A 16,194-nucleotide genomic window follows, 5' to 3' on the forward strand; every position below is an offset into this window, starting at 1 on the left:
GGCTTGTGTGCTTGGGGAAACATCTTGGTATGTGCTCTTTTTTCAAAACAAGATGCACTTGGGGTGGGCAACATCCAAGGTTATAGCAGCTAAAGCTCAGCGTGCTTCCAGGGATTTGTGGGGAGGGATATTTGGGAAGGGGTGGAGGGGCAGGGGTGAGATCGATTATCTGTCAGATAAGAGATGCTCTAAGCATCACACACTCACTTGATCATGTCACCAAAGTAAAACAGGGACAACAACTGAAGGTTTATAACTTTCTGGTTTTATTCTGAGACAAGATTAAAAATATTATACCTGGTTTATGATGCGTCCCACACAAGATTCTCTATTATCACTACTATTTTGATGATGATGTTAATGATGAAGGTTGAACCCTATTTGGGCTCATAGTCAGTCTTGATACCATACTGCCACCTTCTGGGTAAACGATGCAACAAGCAGCTCAGAACAGCTTCAAATATTGGGGTTTATGACTCAGGAATGAGGCATGGATAAAGGTCCAAATCCCACAGTGCTATTAACCAGTTCTTTTCTATATTACCTTAAATCTATTATTATATTCTCATTGTACTTGAAAATTCATGTCCAAAGATCTCGTTATGTTAATAAGATAAATTTAGTAACAAGCACAAGGAAATAGGAGCTAGGAAGCCTGGACTTCCTAACCAAACATCCATCTATCCAGTCGTCTGTCTGTCCATCCATCCAACAAACGTCTAACATTGTGCTCGGTGATTTCATGCCAGGTTGATCATTTGTTCGATCTTAATTTTCTCACATTTAAACTTTGCCAATTCATTTGCTTTTTAGGGGAAAGAAATATGTTCGTGGCATTAACAAAATTTGATTTTATTTCCTTTATTACTCAAAAAATAAATTTCCATAGAAACAGTTCTAGGGAATAAGATCAGATAGTTCGTGCAAAGGATGTTTGGAAATAGAAAAATGCCAGAGGGAAAATTAAGGATTGTTGCTGTATAACAACTCATAGCACTGACATATTTTGGGTATCTACTCTAAAACATGTTGTGAAGGTATGTCTGCATCATTTGATGTTGTACCACAACTTCGTTTTAATGACTTCACACTATTCCACGGTATGGATGTACCACACTTTACCCAGTTTTATCGTATAACAATAATGCTTCAGTGAGTTGGATGCTGTGCAAATAATTCTACAGGGTAAATTGTTGGAATGGGGTCCAAAGGTAAACATATTTGAAATCTGATTTCTTCTGTCCAAATTGTGTCTTAAAAGATTCATGATTTATCTTCCTCCCCCGACAATATGGACAAGCTGAAAGAAGAAAATAGTGAATCATGCAAAATCTCATCTCCCACACACAACCAGGATTAAAACTTGTGGACAACCTTCCAGCCACCCTTCCGTGCATACTTGCAGAGAGAAGGATGTGGAGCAGATGGACAGTAGTGGGTATTTGTCATTCTTTTTGGCTGCCCAGTTCCCGTGATCACCTTCTGTGCATCTCACTCCTGCACTTCCTCACCTCCCTTGTGGATGGAGCACAGGCCTGTCCTCCACCAAGCAGGGCACCATCACTCAAATGCCAATCCAGCGATGCAGAAAGCAGGAATTTCATGGAACTCGTGTTGGTGAGGGTAGCAGGAGCTACGTAAGGTTTCCTGGTGTACCGGAGCCAGAGGATCCAGAGGTAGCATCTGGCACCTGGGCTTGGCCACTTTGGTTTACAGGCTGCATGCTCTGTGCCCTTCATGTGGGGAATTACCTTAATGCAACAACACTCTCCCAGTACATCACCAGGCAAAGCAATCCCAGAAGCCATGGAATGGAAAGGCTCATGGACCCAATTAAAATGCTCAGATTGCATGGTCATATTAAACAAACATGAGAAGCAACGAGAAAAGAGATGGAGTAAGTTAACACTCTTGGGATGGGGTGGGCTGCCTGCCTCCTAGGGAGTGCAGTTTTCGTAGGTTCTGTCTCTGTCTCTACCGCACCAGATTTCCTTGCTGCTGGTGCAGTTACTAGGACAGAGCTAAGGTTTGAGCAAGGGGCCCCCAGATGAAAGATGGCATGGATCAGTGACAAACATTTGCTTTACTGGAGAGACCCAGGGGAAAGGTACACCTTGCAAAACTGTGGCTTGCTGATTAGCCTATTGAGTGGTCCTGGGTTTTTCTGGGGGCAGGAGATGTGACACCAAAACAGGTCCCACCGATGGAAGGATGAGTTAAGACCTCATGGATATTGAGAGCTTTGTGTGACTTGCGTGCATATGCACGTGAATATTGGGTACCTCTTGGTCCTACCATTCTTTCTACCTATTTTAACACACGGGTGATCAGTTTATGCACCTTTACTTAACACAGCTTATGAATTTTACCTATGTCTTATAGGCCACTTGCTTACTAGCTACCTATCTATATGTAACACATCTTATGAGTTTCACCCATCACATGTTTTCTTCTTTCTTTTTTTCTCCCATATTTTCTGATCTTTGCCTATATAGGGCTGATCTCATTTATTCCTGGAATATCAAATATGATAGGAAGACAAAACTGAGAGAAACATTTACAATACAGCAGCATAACTTGCTAAATTCTTCATCAGCACTCTCTGGAAAAAAAAAAAAAACTTCTTAAGCTTTTCTCCGCTTTATTTAAGCAATGAATTGTGAAAAACATGCAATTTTATCTTGACATGAAGACATTTTGATGCACTATGATCTTGCCTGGAGAGTATAGTATTTTCTGCAAAACTGTAACAGGAACTCTTACACGATTCTCTTCCACCTTGTTGTAAAGGTCAGAAAAAAGCCACAAATTGGGAGGGAAATAGCTTATCATCAGAGTGATAGGGTCTGAAGACTTTCAACATATGCTGGTTTTCCCTCTTCCAACTGTTTGTTTCTGTTTTCTTCTTACAGCTCACAAAAGGTAGGGGTTTGATGATGTTAACAGTTGCTGTTTGTGGGTATTTTTTTCCTTCAGATTAAAGTCCTATCTCTCCTTCGTTTTTTTCTTTATGCACATCAGATGGTGGTGGTGGTGGTGGCAGTGATGTGGAGGTAGCGTTTGACTTGCTCAGTTCCTGCCTGATTGCATCGATGAGCTCTTCTTTTAGTTTTGTTAATTCTTTTCTCATTTCATCAAAAATGTCCTGCTTCAATCAGTCATAGTCTAGGCCCTCTGACTGGACTCCATTGGTGCTGGGCTGTGACGAGGGTGCAGATTTCAGTCTGTGTAATGCATCATAGGACCTGTTGTCAAAAACAATCTGACTTTTCCTTGGAGAATACCATCTGGAGATAATAGGTGACTTGCTGCCATTCATTGTACTTGTTCTTTCCCAAGGTTTCCTTGTTGGTTCAGGTGCACTTTTTGAAGAGGCCTAAGAAGTAACAGGATCTGAATCTTCATTTTTGTCCTCCTTTTGCTCTGTTTCTATTCTTGATCCCTTTTCAGTGATTCTTTTCCTCCCAACCAGCAGAGCACTCATTTCTTGCATTAAACCACTACCCCCTAAGGGAAGGGGTCTGTTTCCATGACCCTTATCTGTCTCGGATGAGGCTGAATTCCCAAGTGGAGGGAAAGAGGCATCCTCCATCCATGACACTTTCCTAAGTTTTGCTCCAGGAATTGCAGCTGCAAGTCCAGTTAAAGGGTGATTATCTTCTGTCATGGGTCCCACAAAAAATCCAGATGGAGGGAGGGGAGGAGCAGGAGGTGGTAGAGGAGGAGGGGGTACTTGATTAGGAAGAGGGGGCGGAGAAGGGGGTGGTGGAGGCCTGGATGATGGAAGTGGAGAGGGTGGAGGGGGTCCTGGGGGAGGAAGAAGGGCTGCCGAAGGCTGGGCAGGACCTGGTGGGAGTGTTGGAGGTGGGGGAGCTCAGCCATGTTTTCCTGTTTTCTACAAAAGAACTGAACACTCTCAAGTGAAACAACAAATGATTATCACAGTGCCCAGTGGTGCTGGCAGGGGTTTTTCTCTATGTCAGTTCTGGAGCATGATTTGTGGCATTAATAAGGTTTGCAGACTCTCCTAGAGAATCTCTGAGCTACTTAACAACCTTTAATAAGTTCATTTTCAGCCTAAAATATTCAGAGTTTGTGACTATTTTTTTTTTGGAATCAAGAATTCTCATGGATATAGAAATTAGTAGTAGGCCATGAATCCTCAAAGAAATGATAATCTGGAATTGAACAGCAGGTCTGTTGGGGGCTGAAGACAGTGAACATCCTGTTAGTATTAAGGGGTAATGATGCAACAGTTAAATAATGGCCTCTGGTCATCTGGAATGAAGGGTCCCATTGAAAGTTTTGGGGCAAGTGGCCACTGGCATTGAAGAGCAAAGAGGGCAGGAGGGATCTGAAGACTGCAGGATTAGCTGGTTGCTTTTATGTGTGATAGAGAGCTTAAAGAATGATAACGGTAGGCTCAAAGTCCTAAGATACTGGCTCAAGTCAGGGATCCTGGAACCTCAAGGCTGAGATAATCCAAACCAATTTCCAAGTTTTATCTTGCAGGTAGCAGAACTGCAGCTTCAGATAAATTAACAGCCTCAGAAGATTCCCAGTTGTGACAGTGTTAGCATGAGATAGTGTCCTTTCCAGGTGGGTCTCTGGTGTGGTTTTGGGAGTTGTTCCTAGAAACACAGCCTAGTCCATGCTCCTCAAGCCCTTCCAATGATTCTGTGAGCTTCCTATAAATAATTTTTCATACCAAATTCCTCTGGCATAAGGTGGGTGGAGTGGACTCTGTTGCCTGCAACTAAGAACTCGGATGGATACAGTAATTGGTTCCAGAAGTGGTTGTGGGCGGCAGACTCTCAAAGGCATTGGAATCTGGGATTGGTTATCCAACTTGATTTTGTCTAAAGGCAATGAAGATCTGGTTAGTAAAAGAGGATGGGATAACAGGAGTCCATGGTAGAATTTAGCAAATAGTTAATTAAATTATTATCTGTAGTATTCTGGATTAAAGTGTCTACTGAAGATAAGGGTTCAGGGGTCTAAAAAGCTGCTATAAACAACCACTAAAAGGAGCATGAGGGATTCAAGGACTGTAGGGTGAGCTGGCTATTTCTGACTGTGATGGAGAGGTTAGAGGAAGAAAATTATTTACTCAAGGATTTAAATTCTTGTTTTGGGAAACGAGCACTAGGGAGGATCTATAACTGTCCTAAAATAAGCTCTTGGAACAAAAAGAATTCTTAAAAATACCCCTGATTTGTATATTCAGAAAGATTAAGCAAGGATAGTTAAAAGAAAAAAAAAAAGGTTAAAAAAGAAACCATTAGAGAATAAGGTAGAGCTTTAAGGAATTAAAATGATGTTAGCCCAAATAAAAGTTGAAAAGAAGAATTGGACATAAAGGGGGAACTATCTTCAAGAAAGGAGAACCAAAAGATAAAGAGTTTCAGGATTAATCCAGGAGGTCCAATATCCAAATAACAGGAGTTTCAGAATGAAAGAAAAGAAAAGAAACATAAAGAAGGGCATTATCCAAGAAAATAACAGAAAAGAATTTCCCAGAGCTGAAAGACACATTTCCAGATTAAACAAACCTACCCAGTACACCACAGAAATACTCTGGAACACAGGGACTATAAAGATATCATTTTTTCTATTTCTTTATATTTTTCTGTACTTTACAATATTTTTATAAGTAACATGCATTATTTTAATAATAAAAAGGTAAAAGATAGGCTGTAATTGATAACCAGGAAATAATGCCAAGTGATTACTTTAGGTTAATTTTGACAATACCCTACATTTTTTTCAAATTAACAAATGAAGAAAAGACGAGCAAATTGAGAACAAGATTAAAGAGACCTGGCTCAATCAACATATAAACAAATAAAAATGATAAATAGAAAACATAAATAAATGTAAAATAAGATGGCAAAAATAAATTAAACACATCAACAATCACTTTAAATGTAAATGGATTAAGTTATCCTAGTGGAAGAAAATTACTTTCAGACTTAGTTAAAAAAAATCCAGTTATGTATTGTTTACAAATTTAAAACTTAAAACACAACTGAAAACAAAATGACAGAGGCTGAAAATGAGAGACATATCAGACAAATACTAACAACAACAGAAAGCTGGTATGGCAAAAGTAGAATCAGACTAAATAAAATTCAACAACAAAAATATTAAACAGGGAAGAGGGGGAGATTTTATATTGATATAAATTTACTCCTTCAAAAATATGATCAAGATAGCCAATGTATATTGAACACTTATTACATTCCACTCACTATAATAACTTATTTACATACAGGCATTTGTCAGCAAATTGTAGCACAAGCTTCCAGGTTGGTACTATTATGGTACCAGTTGAGGAAACTGAGGCATGAAGAAGTTAGGTGGGTCATAAGATGGCTAAAATGTACCCAAATGCAGTACTCTTAAACACTATGCTATGCAACTAATATTACACCTTTGAAATATATAAAGCAAAATGTTTGGTATACGCCTACATTCTCTTTTTTTTTTTTTGGAAGATGTTTTTATTTTTTATTTTTTTTTTCATCATTTTATTGAGATATATTCACATACCACGCAGTCATACAAAACAAATTGTACTTTCGATTGTTCACAGTACCATTACATAGTTGTACATTCATCACCTAAATCAATCCCTGACACCTTCATTAGCACACACACAAAAATAACAAGAATAATAATTAGAGTGAAAAAGAGCAATTGAAGTAAAAAAGAACACTAGGTACCTTTGTCTGTTTGTTTGCTTCCCCTACTTTTCTACACATCCATCCATAAACTAGACAAAGTGGAGTTTGGTCCTTATGGCATTCCCAATCCCACTGTCACCCCTCATAAGCTACATTTTTATACAACTGTCTTCGAGATTCATGGGTTCTGGGTTGTAGTTTAATAGTTTCAGGTATCCACCACCAGCTACCCCAATTCTTTAGAACCTAAAAAAGGTTGTCTAAAGTGTGCGTAAGAGTGCCCACCAGAGTGATCTCTCGGCTCGTTTTGGAATCTCTCTGCCACTGAAGCTTATTTCATTTCCTTTCACATCCCCCTTTTGGTCAAGAAGATGTTCTCCATCCCACGATGCCGGGTCTACATTCCTCCCCGGGAGTCATATTCCACGTTGCCAGGGAGATTCACTTCCCTGGGTGTCTGATCCCACGTAGGGGGGAGGGCAGTGATTTCACCTTTCAAGTTGGCTTAGCCAGAGAGACAGGGCCACATCTGAGCAACAAAGAGGCATTCAGGAGGAGACTCTTAGGCACAAATACAGGGAGGCCTAGCCTCTCCTTTGCAGCAACCGTCTTCCCAAGGGTAAAACTTATGGTAGAGGGCTCAACCCATCAAACCACCAGTCCCCTATGTCTGTGGTCATGTTAGCAACCATGGAGGTGGGGTAGGCGAATACCCCTGCATTCTCCACAGGCTCCTCAAGGGGGCACTACATCTTTTTTTTTTTTTTCCTTGTTTGTCTTTTTTCTTTTTTTTTTTTTTTTTTAACTTTCCCTTCTTTTTTAAAATCAACTGTATGAAAAAAAAAGTTAAAAAGAAAACAAACATACAATAAAAGAACATTTCAAAGAGACCATAGCAAGGGAGTAAGAAAAAGACAACTAACCAAAGATAACTGCTTAACTTCCAACATGTTCCTACTTTACCCCAAGAAAGTTACATAATATAGCAACATTTCAGTGAACTTGTTCCTACTACATCCATCAGAAATTAACAGACCATAGTCATTTCTGGGCATCCCCAGAACGTTAAATAGCTTATCTGTTCTTCTTGGATTATTGTTCCCCCTTCCTTAATTGCTCTCTACTGCTAGTTCCCCTACATTCTACATTATAAACCATTTGTTTTACATTTTTCAAAGTTCACATTAGTGGTAGCATATAATATTTCTCTTTTTGTGCCTGGCTTATGTCGCTCAGCATTATGTCTTCAAGGTTCATCCATGTTGTCATATGTTTCACCAGATCGTTCCTTCTTACTGCCGTGTAGTATTCCATCGTGTGTATATACCACATTTTATTTATCCACTCATCTGTTGAAGGACATTTGGGTTGTTTCCATCTCTTGGCAATTGTGAATAATGCTGCTATGAACATTGGCGTGCAGATATCTGTTCGTGTCACTGCTTTCCGATCTTCCGGGTATATACCGAGAAGTGCAATCGCTGGATCGAATGGTAACTCTATATCTAGTTTTCTAAGGAACTGCCAGACTGACTTCCAGAGTGGCTGAACCATTATACAGTCCCACCAACAATGAATAAGAGTTCCAATTTCTCCACATCCCCTCCAGCATTTGTAGTTTCCTGTTTGTTTAATGGCAGCCATTCTAACCGGTGTTAGATGGTATCTCATTGTGGTCTTAATTTGCATCTCTCTAATAGCTAGTGAAGCTGAACATTTTTTCATGTGTTTCTTGGCCATTTGTATTTCCTCTTCAGAGAACTGTCTTTTCATATCTTTTGCCCATTTTATAATTGGGCTGTCTGTACTATTGTCATTGAGTTGTAGGATTTCTTTGTATATGCAAGATATCAGTCTTTCGTCAGATACATGGTTTCCAAAAATTTTTTCCCATTGAGTTGGCTGCCTCTTTACCTTTTTGAGAAATTCCTTTGAGGTGCAGAAACTTCTAAGCTTGAGGAGTTCCCATTTATCTATTTTCTCTTTTGTTGCTTGTGCTTTGGGTGTAAAGTCTAGGAAGTGGCCTCCTAATACAAGGTCTTGAAGATGTTTTCCTACATTATCTTCTAGGAGTTTTATGGTACTTTCTTTTATATTGAGATCTTTGGTCCATTTTGAGTTAATTTTTGTGTAGGGGGTGAGGTAGGGGTCCTCTTTCATTCTTTTGGATATGGATATCCAACTCTCCCAGCCCCATTTGTTGAAAAGACCATTATGGCTCAGTTCGGTGACTTTGGGGGCCTTATCAAAGATCAGTCGGCCATAGATCTGAGGGTCTATCTCTGAATTCTCAATTCGATTCCATTGATCTATATGTCTATCTTTGTGCCAGTACCATGCTGTTTTGGCAACTGTGGCTTTATAATAAGCTTCAAAGTCAGGGAGTGTAAGTCCTCCCACTTCGTTTTTCTTTTTTAGAGTGTCTTTAGCAATTCGAGGCATCTTCCCTTTCCAAATAAATTTGATAACTAGCTTTTCCAAGTCTGCAAAGTAGGTTGTTGGAATTTTGACTGGGATTGCATTGAATCTGTAGATGAGTTTGGGTAGAATTGACATCTTAATGACATTTAGCCTTCCTATCCATGAACATGGAATATTTTTCCATCTTTTAAGGTCCCCTTCTATTTCTTTTAGTAGAGTTATGTAGTTTTCTTTGTATAGGTCTTTTACATCTTTGGTTAAGTTTATTCCTAGGTACTTGATTTTTTAGTTGCTATTGAAAATGGTATCTTTTTCTTGAGTGTCTCTTCAGTTTGTTCATTTCTAGCATATAGAAACATTACTGACTTATGTGCATTAATCTTGTATCCCGCTACTTTGCTAAATTTGTTTATTAGCTCTAGTAGGTGTATCGTTGATTTCTCAGGGTTTTCTAGATATAAGATCATATCATCTGCAAACAATGACAGTTTTACTTCTTCTTTTCCAATTTGGATGCCTTTTATTTCTTTGTCTTGCCGGATTGCCCTGGCTAGCACTTCCAGCACAGTGTTGAATAACAGTGGTGACAGCGGGCATCCTTGTCTTGTTCCTGATCTTAGAGGGAAGGCTTTCAGTCTCTCACCATTGAGTACTATGCTGGCTGTGGGTTTTTCATATATGCTCTTTATCATGTTGAGGAAGTTTCCTTCAATTCCTACCTTTTGAAGTGTTTTTATCAAAAACAGATGTTGGATTTTGTCAAATGCTTTTTCAGCATCTATTGAGATGATCAATTGATTTTTCCCTTTCGAGTTTTTAATGTGTTGTAATACATTGATTGTTTTTCTTATGTTGAACCATCCTTGCATGCCTGGAATGAACCCCACTTGGTCATGGTGTATGATTTTTTTAATGTGTCTTTGGATTCGATTTGCAAGTATTTTGTTGAGGATTTTTGCATCTATATTCATTAGGGAGATTGGCCGGTAGTTTTCCTTTTTTGTAGCATCTTTGCCTGGTTTTGGTATTAGATTGATGTTAGCTTCATAAAATGAGTTAGGTAGTGTTCCATTTTTTTCAATGTTTTGAAAGAGTTTGAGTAAGATTGGTGTCAGTTCTTTCTGGAAAGTTTGGTAGAATTCCCCTGTGAAGCCATCTGGCCCTGGGCATTTATTTGTGGGAAGATTTTTGATGACTGATTGGATCTCTTTGCTTGTGATGGGTTGGTTGAGGTCTTCTAGTTCTTCTCTGGTCAGTCTAGGTTGTTCATATGTTTCCAGGAAATTGTCCATTTCTTCTACATTATCCAGTTTGTTGCCATACAGTTGTTCATAATATCCTCTTATAATTTTTTTAATTTCTTCAGGATCTGCAGTTATGTCACCTTTTTCATTCATTATTTTGTTTATATGGGTCTTCTCTCTTTTTGATTTTGTCAGTCTAGCTAGGGGCTTGTCAATCTTGTTGATCTTCTCAAAGAACCAACTTTGGTGATATTTATCCTTTCTATTGTTTTTTTGTTCTCTATGTCATTTATTTCTGCTTTAATCCTTGTTATTTCTTTTCTTGTACTTGGTTTAGGATTGGTTTGCTGTTCATTTTCTAGCTTCTTCAGTTGATCCATTAGTTCTTTGATTTTGGCTCTTTCTTCCTTTTTAATATATGCGTTTAGTGCTATAAATTTCCCCCTTAGCACTGCTTTTGCTGCATCCCATAGGTTTTGGTATGTTGTGTTCTCATTTTCATTCGTCTCTATATATTTAGCAATTTCTCTTGCTATTTCTTCTTTAACCCACTGATTGTTTAGGAGTGTGTTGTTTAACCTCCAGGTATTTGTGAATTTTCTAAGTCTCTGATGGTTATTGACTTCTAATTGTATTCCATTGTGGTCAGAGAATGTGCTTTGAATAATTTCAATCTTTTTAAATTTATTGAGGCTTGTTTTATGTCCCAGCATATGATCTATTCTGGAGAAAGTTCCGTGAGCACTAGAAAAGTATGTGTATCCTGGTGATTTGGGATGTAATGTCCTGTAGATGTCTGTTAAATCTAATTCATTTATCAGATTGTTTAGGTTTTCAATTTCCTTATTGGTCTTCTGTCTGGTTGATCTATCTATAGGAGAGAGTGATGTGTTGAAGTCTCCCACAATTATTGTGGAAACATCAATTGCTTCCTTTAGTTTTGCCAATGTTTCTCTCATGTATTTTGTGGCACCTTGATTGGGTGCATAGACATTTATGATTGTTATTTCTTCTTGCTGAATTGCCCCTTTTATTAGTATGTAGTGGCCTTCTTTGTCTCTCAAAACATCCCTGCATTTGAAGTCTATTTTATCTGAGATTAATATTGCTACACCTGCTTTCTTTTGGCTGTAGCTTGCATGAAATATTTTTTTCCATCCTTTCACTTTCAGTTTCTTTGTGTCCCTGTGTCTAAGATGAGTCTCTTGTATGCAACATATTGATGGTTCATTTTTTTTGATCCATTCTGCGAATCTATATCTTTTAATTGGGGAGTTTAATCCATTTACATTCAACGTTAAAACCGTGAAGGCATTTCTTGAATCGGCCATCTTATCCTTTGGATTATGTTTGCCATATTTTTCCCTCTCTCTATTAATATCCTTTATTGTACCCATACCGAATCTCTTTAGTACTGAACCTTTCTCCAAGTCTCTCTGTCCTGTCTTTGTTTCTCTGTCTGTAGGGCTCCCTTTAGTATCTCCAGTAGGGCAGGTCTCTTGTTAGCAAATTCTCTCAGCATTTCTTTGTCTGTGAAAAATTTAAGCTCTCCCTCAAATTTGAAGGAGAGCTTTGCTGGATAAAGTATTCTTGGCTGGAAATTCCTCTCACTCAGAATTTTAAATATATCGTGCCACTGCCTTCTCGCCTCCATGGTGGCTGCTGAGTAGTCACTACTTAGTCTTATGCTGTTTCCTTTGTATGTGGTGAATTGCTTTTCTCTTGCTGCTTTCAGAACTTGCTCCTTCTCTTCTATGTTTGACAGTGTGATCAGTATATGTCTCGGAGTGGGTTTTTTTGGATTTATTCTATTTGGAGTTCGCTGAGCATTTATGATTTGTGTATTTATGTTGTTTAGAAGATTTGGGAAGTTTTCCCCAACAATTTCTTTGAATACTCTTCCTAGACCTTTACCCTTTTCTTCCCCTTCTGGGACACCAATGAGTCTTATATTCGGACGTTTCATATTATCTATCATATCCCTGAGGTCCATTTCGAGTTTTTCAATTTTTTTCCCCATTCTTTCTTTTATGCTTTCATTTTCCATTCTGTCATCTTCCAGGTCACTGATTCGTTGTTCAACTTCCTCTAGTCTTGTACTATGAGTGTCCAGAATCTTTTTAATTTGGTCAACAGTTTCTTTAATTTCCATAAGATCATCCATTTTTTTATTTAGTCTTGCAATGTCTTCTTTATGCTCTTCTAGGGTCTTCTTGATTTCCTTCATATCCCGTACTATGGTCTCATTGTTCATCTTTAGTTCTTTGAGTAGCTGCTCTAGGTGTGTCTCTTCTGGTCTTTTGATTTGGGTGCTTGGGCTTGGGTTATCCATATCGTCTGGTTTTTTCATATGCTTTATAATTTTCTGTTGTTTTTGGCCTCGTGGCATTTGCTGACCTTGATAGGGTTCTTTTAGGGTTTGTAGACCAGTTGAAGTCCTTATCTCTAATTTATCAGATCTACAGCTTCGTGGAGTACACTTTCTCTAACTAACCAGCAGGTGGCGTCCACGAGCCCCCTGTTCTCCACAAGCCAGATCTCCCCTGCTTAGCCTTTTTGGTGAGTGGGGGAGTGAGTCTTGTGGGGCCCAATTGGTGTCCCAAGCTTGCGTGTGTAGTTGGTGTTGCCTGCCCTGTATGTGGGGCGTGTTTCTGGGCAGTCGGGGAGGGGGGGGTGGCCCTAAAAATCAAATCTCCCTGATGATCCTAGAGTTTTAAAGCTACTGCAATAGTCTAATCCTTCAGTTCAGTCCTGCCACAGTTTGTCTCTGCCACTGACCCACAAGTCTTTGGTATTGGCGCATGGCTCCTGAGACTTGCAAGTGGGCCCCTCTTCCAGGCTGTGCACCCCGGGTCCTCTGTTGAGGGATGACTGTGCTATGTCACAGGTGAGTGCCGTCCCCCCAGGGCAGTTCTGGGCTGCTGGGCTGTGTTGGGAGGCTCGCAGTCTGCTCAAATGATGGCTGAATGGGGCTCTGTTAATTCACACTGCTCCCCCTTCCCAGCTCTGGGACATTCAGCTGAGGTTGCAGGGAAGGCTAATGTCCACGCCCAGTTTTGTGGTGTGTGCCTGTTATTTGAAGCACTTCCGTCACACTGGGTTGTCTGGGGCAGCTCTGGGCTATGGGGCTGGCGATGGGCAGGAGTGTTTCCTGTCCACCAGGATGGTGGCTGTGAGCGGACACCCCCCTTTTCTTGGGAAGTTGTGTTGTTTAGTGAATTTTCTCAGCCACTGGATTATTGCCTTTTGTCTCAGAGCTCTCTTAGTTCTGCTCTTGACTTGACGTGCCCAAATTTCAATTCTTTGAAGCTTTCTGTATTGAGCTTCTTAGAGTAATTGTTTTAGAAAAAGCAAAAAGGATTTAAAAAAAAAAAAAAACAAAAAAAAAACGGCCCTCCTCAGAGATCTAATGGGTTATTGAAATGCTAATAGACAAAGCAACCAGGGCCATTAAGGAAAGGTGCACAGGGCAGAGAGATCAGCCTTGCTTCGGGATTTGCATATGCGCCTCAAGGCCTGATCTCCGCCCTTCCCCTTTCTGTGTTCACCAGAACTCCAAAAATCCTCTGCTTTTATTTTGGAGTTTTTCGTGTTGTTTTTTTTCTATGCCTGTCTCCTCTCTGCTGGGCTGGCTGCTCTCAGAGTCTCTGGTGTCTGGTCTCAGTCTATCTATGGTTGGAGTTTGAATCAGTAGAATGAGTTTCCGATAAGAGCAGCCACTGCAATTCTCCCTTCTCCTTCCTGTAGCTGACAGCCCCTCCTCCCCCGGGACTGAGCCTGGCAGGGAGGGGCGCGGGTCCCCTGGCCGCAAAAACTTACAGATTTCGCTGATCTCAGCAGTTCCACGTTTTCATGAGTGTTGTATGAAGTATGCCCAAAGACAGATTGCTCTGTGGTGTCCAGTCCACGCAGTTCCTGGCTTTTTACCTACTTTCCTGGAGGAGTAACTAAAACATACAGCTCAGCAGTCTGCCATCTTGCCCCGCCCGGAAGATCCTACATTCTCTTTTGATATTGTAAAGTTCTTTTTGTTTGTTTGTTTGTTTGGGTCTTTAATCCACCTGGAATTTGCTTTTGTAAATGATGTAAAATAGGGATCTAACTTAACTCAATCTTTTAGTCCATTGCCCCAACAGCTTCCTCTCCCCTCTGATTTGAAACACCCCCTCTAACACATACTGGATCCCCACCTATGCTTGTTTGCTTCTGAGCTCTGTTTTATTTCTTTGGTCTATATGTCTATTCTGTGTCAACAGCACACATATTCTTTTAATTTTTAAGCCATAACACATTTTTCAGTGTCCCCAGAACATGCATTTCTCCCATGCCTCTGTGTTTTTATTCACACTATACCCTCCACCTGCCATGTTTCCCACTCGCACCACTAACCATTCCTCCCTCCTTCAAGACCCACCTTCAACTAACTTTTCTATGCCAAATTTCTTGATCTTTCCATCCATATCTCCTTATAAAATAATAAAAAATTCTGTTAATGAAGCTCATGCCACGATGTTCCGAGTTAAGTTTTGTGAAAATGGATCAAACTCATCTTGCTCTCTTCACAGCGCTCCTTCACTCCTCTGATGCCGAGCATTCTTGCAGGAAGGGGCGATGTCTCATTCAGCTTTGTAACCCTTGCACATAACACATAGCAATCAACTGACACTCTACAGGTATTTATTGAAAGAAAAAGACACATACGTGCTTGAACTGGCTATGATGATTGCTTTTGTATAGGACAACTGAGGAATGGAGCGAGTCACCCTTCTGAAGTTTTCTTGTATGTTATTATCTATCCAACATAATAAACATTTTTTTTAAGTGAAAAGAATCACTTTTGTATTATCTTGGATGGATATTCACATCCTTGTTTTTTTTAGTGAGAAAAGTAAGTTGTAAAAGAATTATATATTCCTAGTTTTAGAAGATATTAGAAAGACCCTTGTGGCAGGTTCAATTATATACTCCTCCCCCCAAACATGTTCTTAATCTTAATCCATTTCTGTGGCTATGAACCCCCATAAACAACACCTTTTGAAGATGCTACTTTTAATTAAGGTGTGGCCCAACTGAATGAGGTTAAGTCTTAATCCTATTACCAGAGGCTTTATGAAGACAAAGCCATGGGGATGAATAGAAGCTGGAAGTCAGCGGAACCTGGGAGAGAAGGGAAAGCAACCACCATGTGCATTGCCACGTGACAGAGAAGCCAAGGACCAAGGATCTCCAGTAGCCAGCCCCAGAACACCTGGATCTTCCCTGAGAACGCATGGCCTTGCTGAAGACTGGATATTGGACTTTTCCTAGCCTCAAAACCATAAGCCAATAAATTCCCATTACTTGTGGGATCGCTGCCAGAAAACTAAGACCTCCCCTCCAAAAGGGTATGTTTTTGTAAAGGATTAACTTTAGCAAAGAAAAAGGTGGGGAGGTTGGAGGAAATTAAATAATGAGCAAAATTAGTTGCAATCAAGGCCCCGCCTCTAACCCCGCCCATCAGGCAGGTCCCAGCGCGCACATCTAGGCACAAGCCCCGCCCCTCTTATCTGCATAGACCCCGCCTCACCTGGCACAGGCAACGCTCGCGCCACGTCCATCAGGCACAGGCCCCGCCCCCGCACGTCGGCCATAGATGCGGCACTTCGCTCCAACCTCCGGGCCTGGTCCAACCCTACCCCAGGGCCTGGCCCCCTTCTTCCCGGGAAGGGAACTAGAATTCTCTCCCGATGATGGATGGATGAATAAGAGGCCGGGCCTCCAGCCGGCAGCACCTCGGCGCCCTCAGGCTCGAGAGCCAGAGCCCGCGACCACTTCCGCTCCCGGCAGCCCCGAGACCGGAAGCG

The 16,194-nt window shown here is 40.5% G+C and overlaps 1 pseudogene; it reads right to left on the reverse strand.

The window, feature by feature from the left end:
- Positions 1-282: 282 nt before the first annotated feature.
- Positions 283-16,156, reverse strand: LOC119520401 (annotated as a pseudogene).
- Positions 16,157-16,194: the final 38 nt, after the last annotated feature.

This window comes from Choloepus didactylus, chromosome 25 (genome assembly GCF_015220235.1).
Source record: "Choloepus didactylus isolate mChoDid1 chromosome 25, mChoDid1.pri, whole genome shotgun sequence".
NCBI lineage: Eukaryota > Metazoa > Chordata > Mammalia > Pilosa > Megalonychidae > Choloepus > Choloepus didactylus.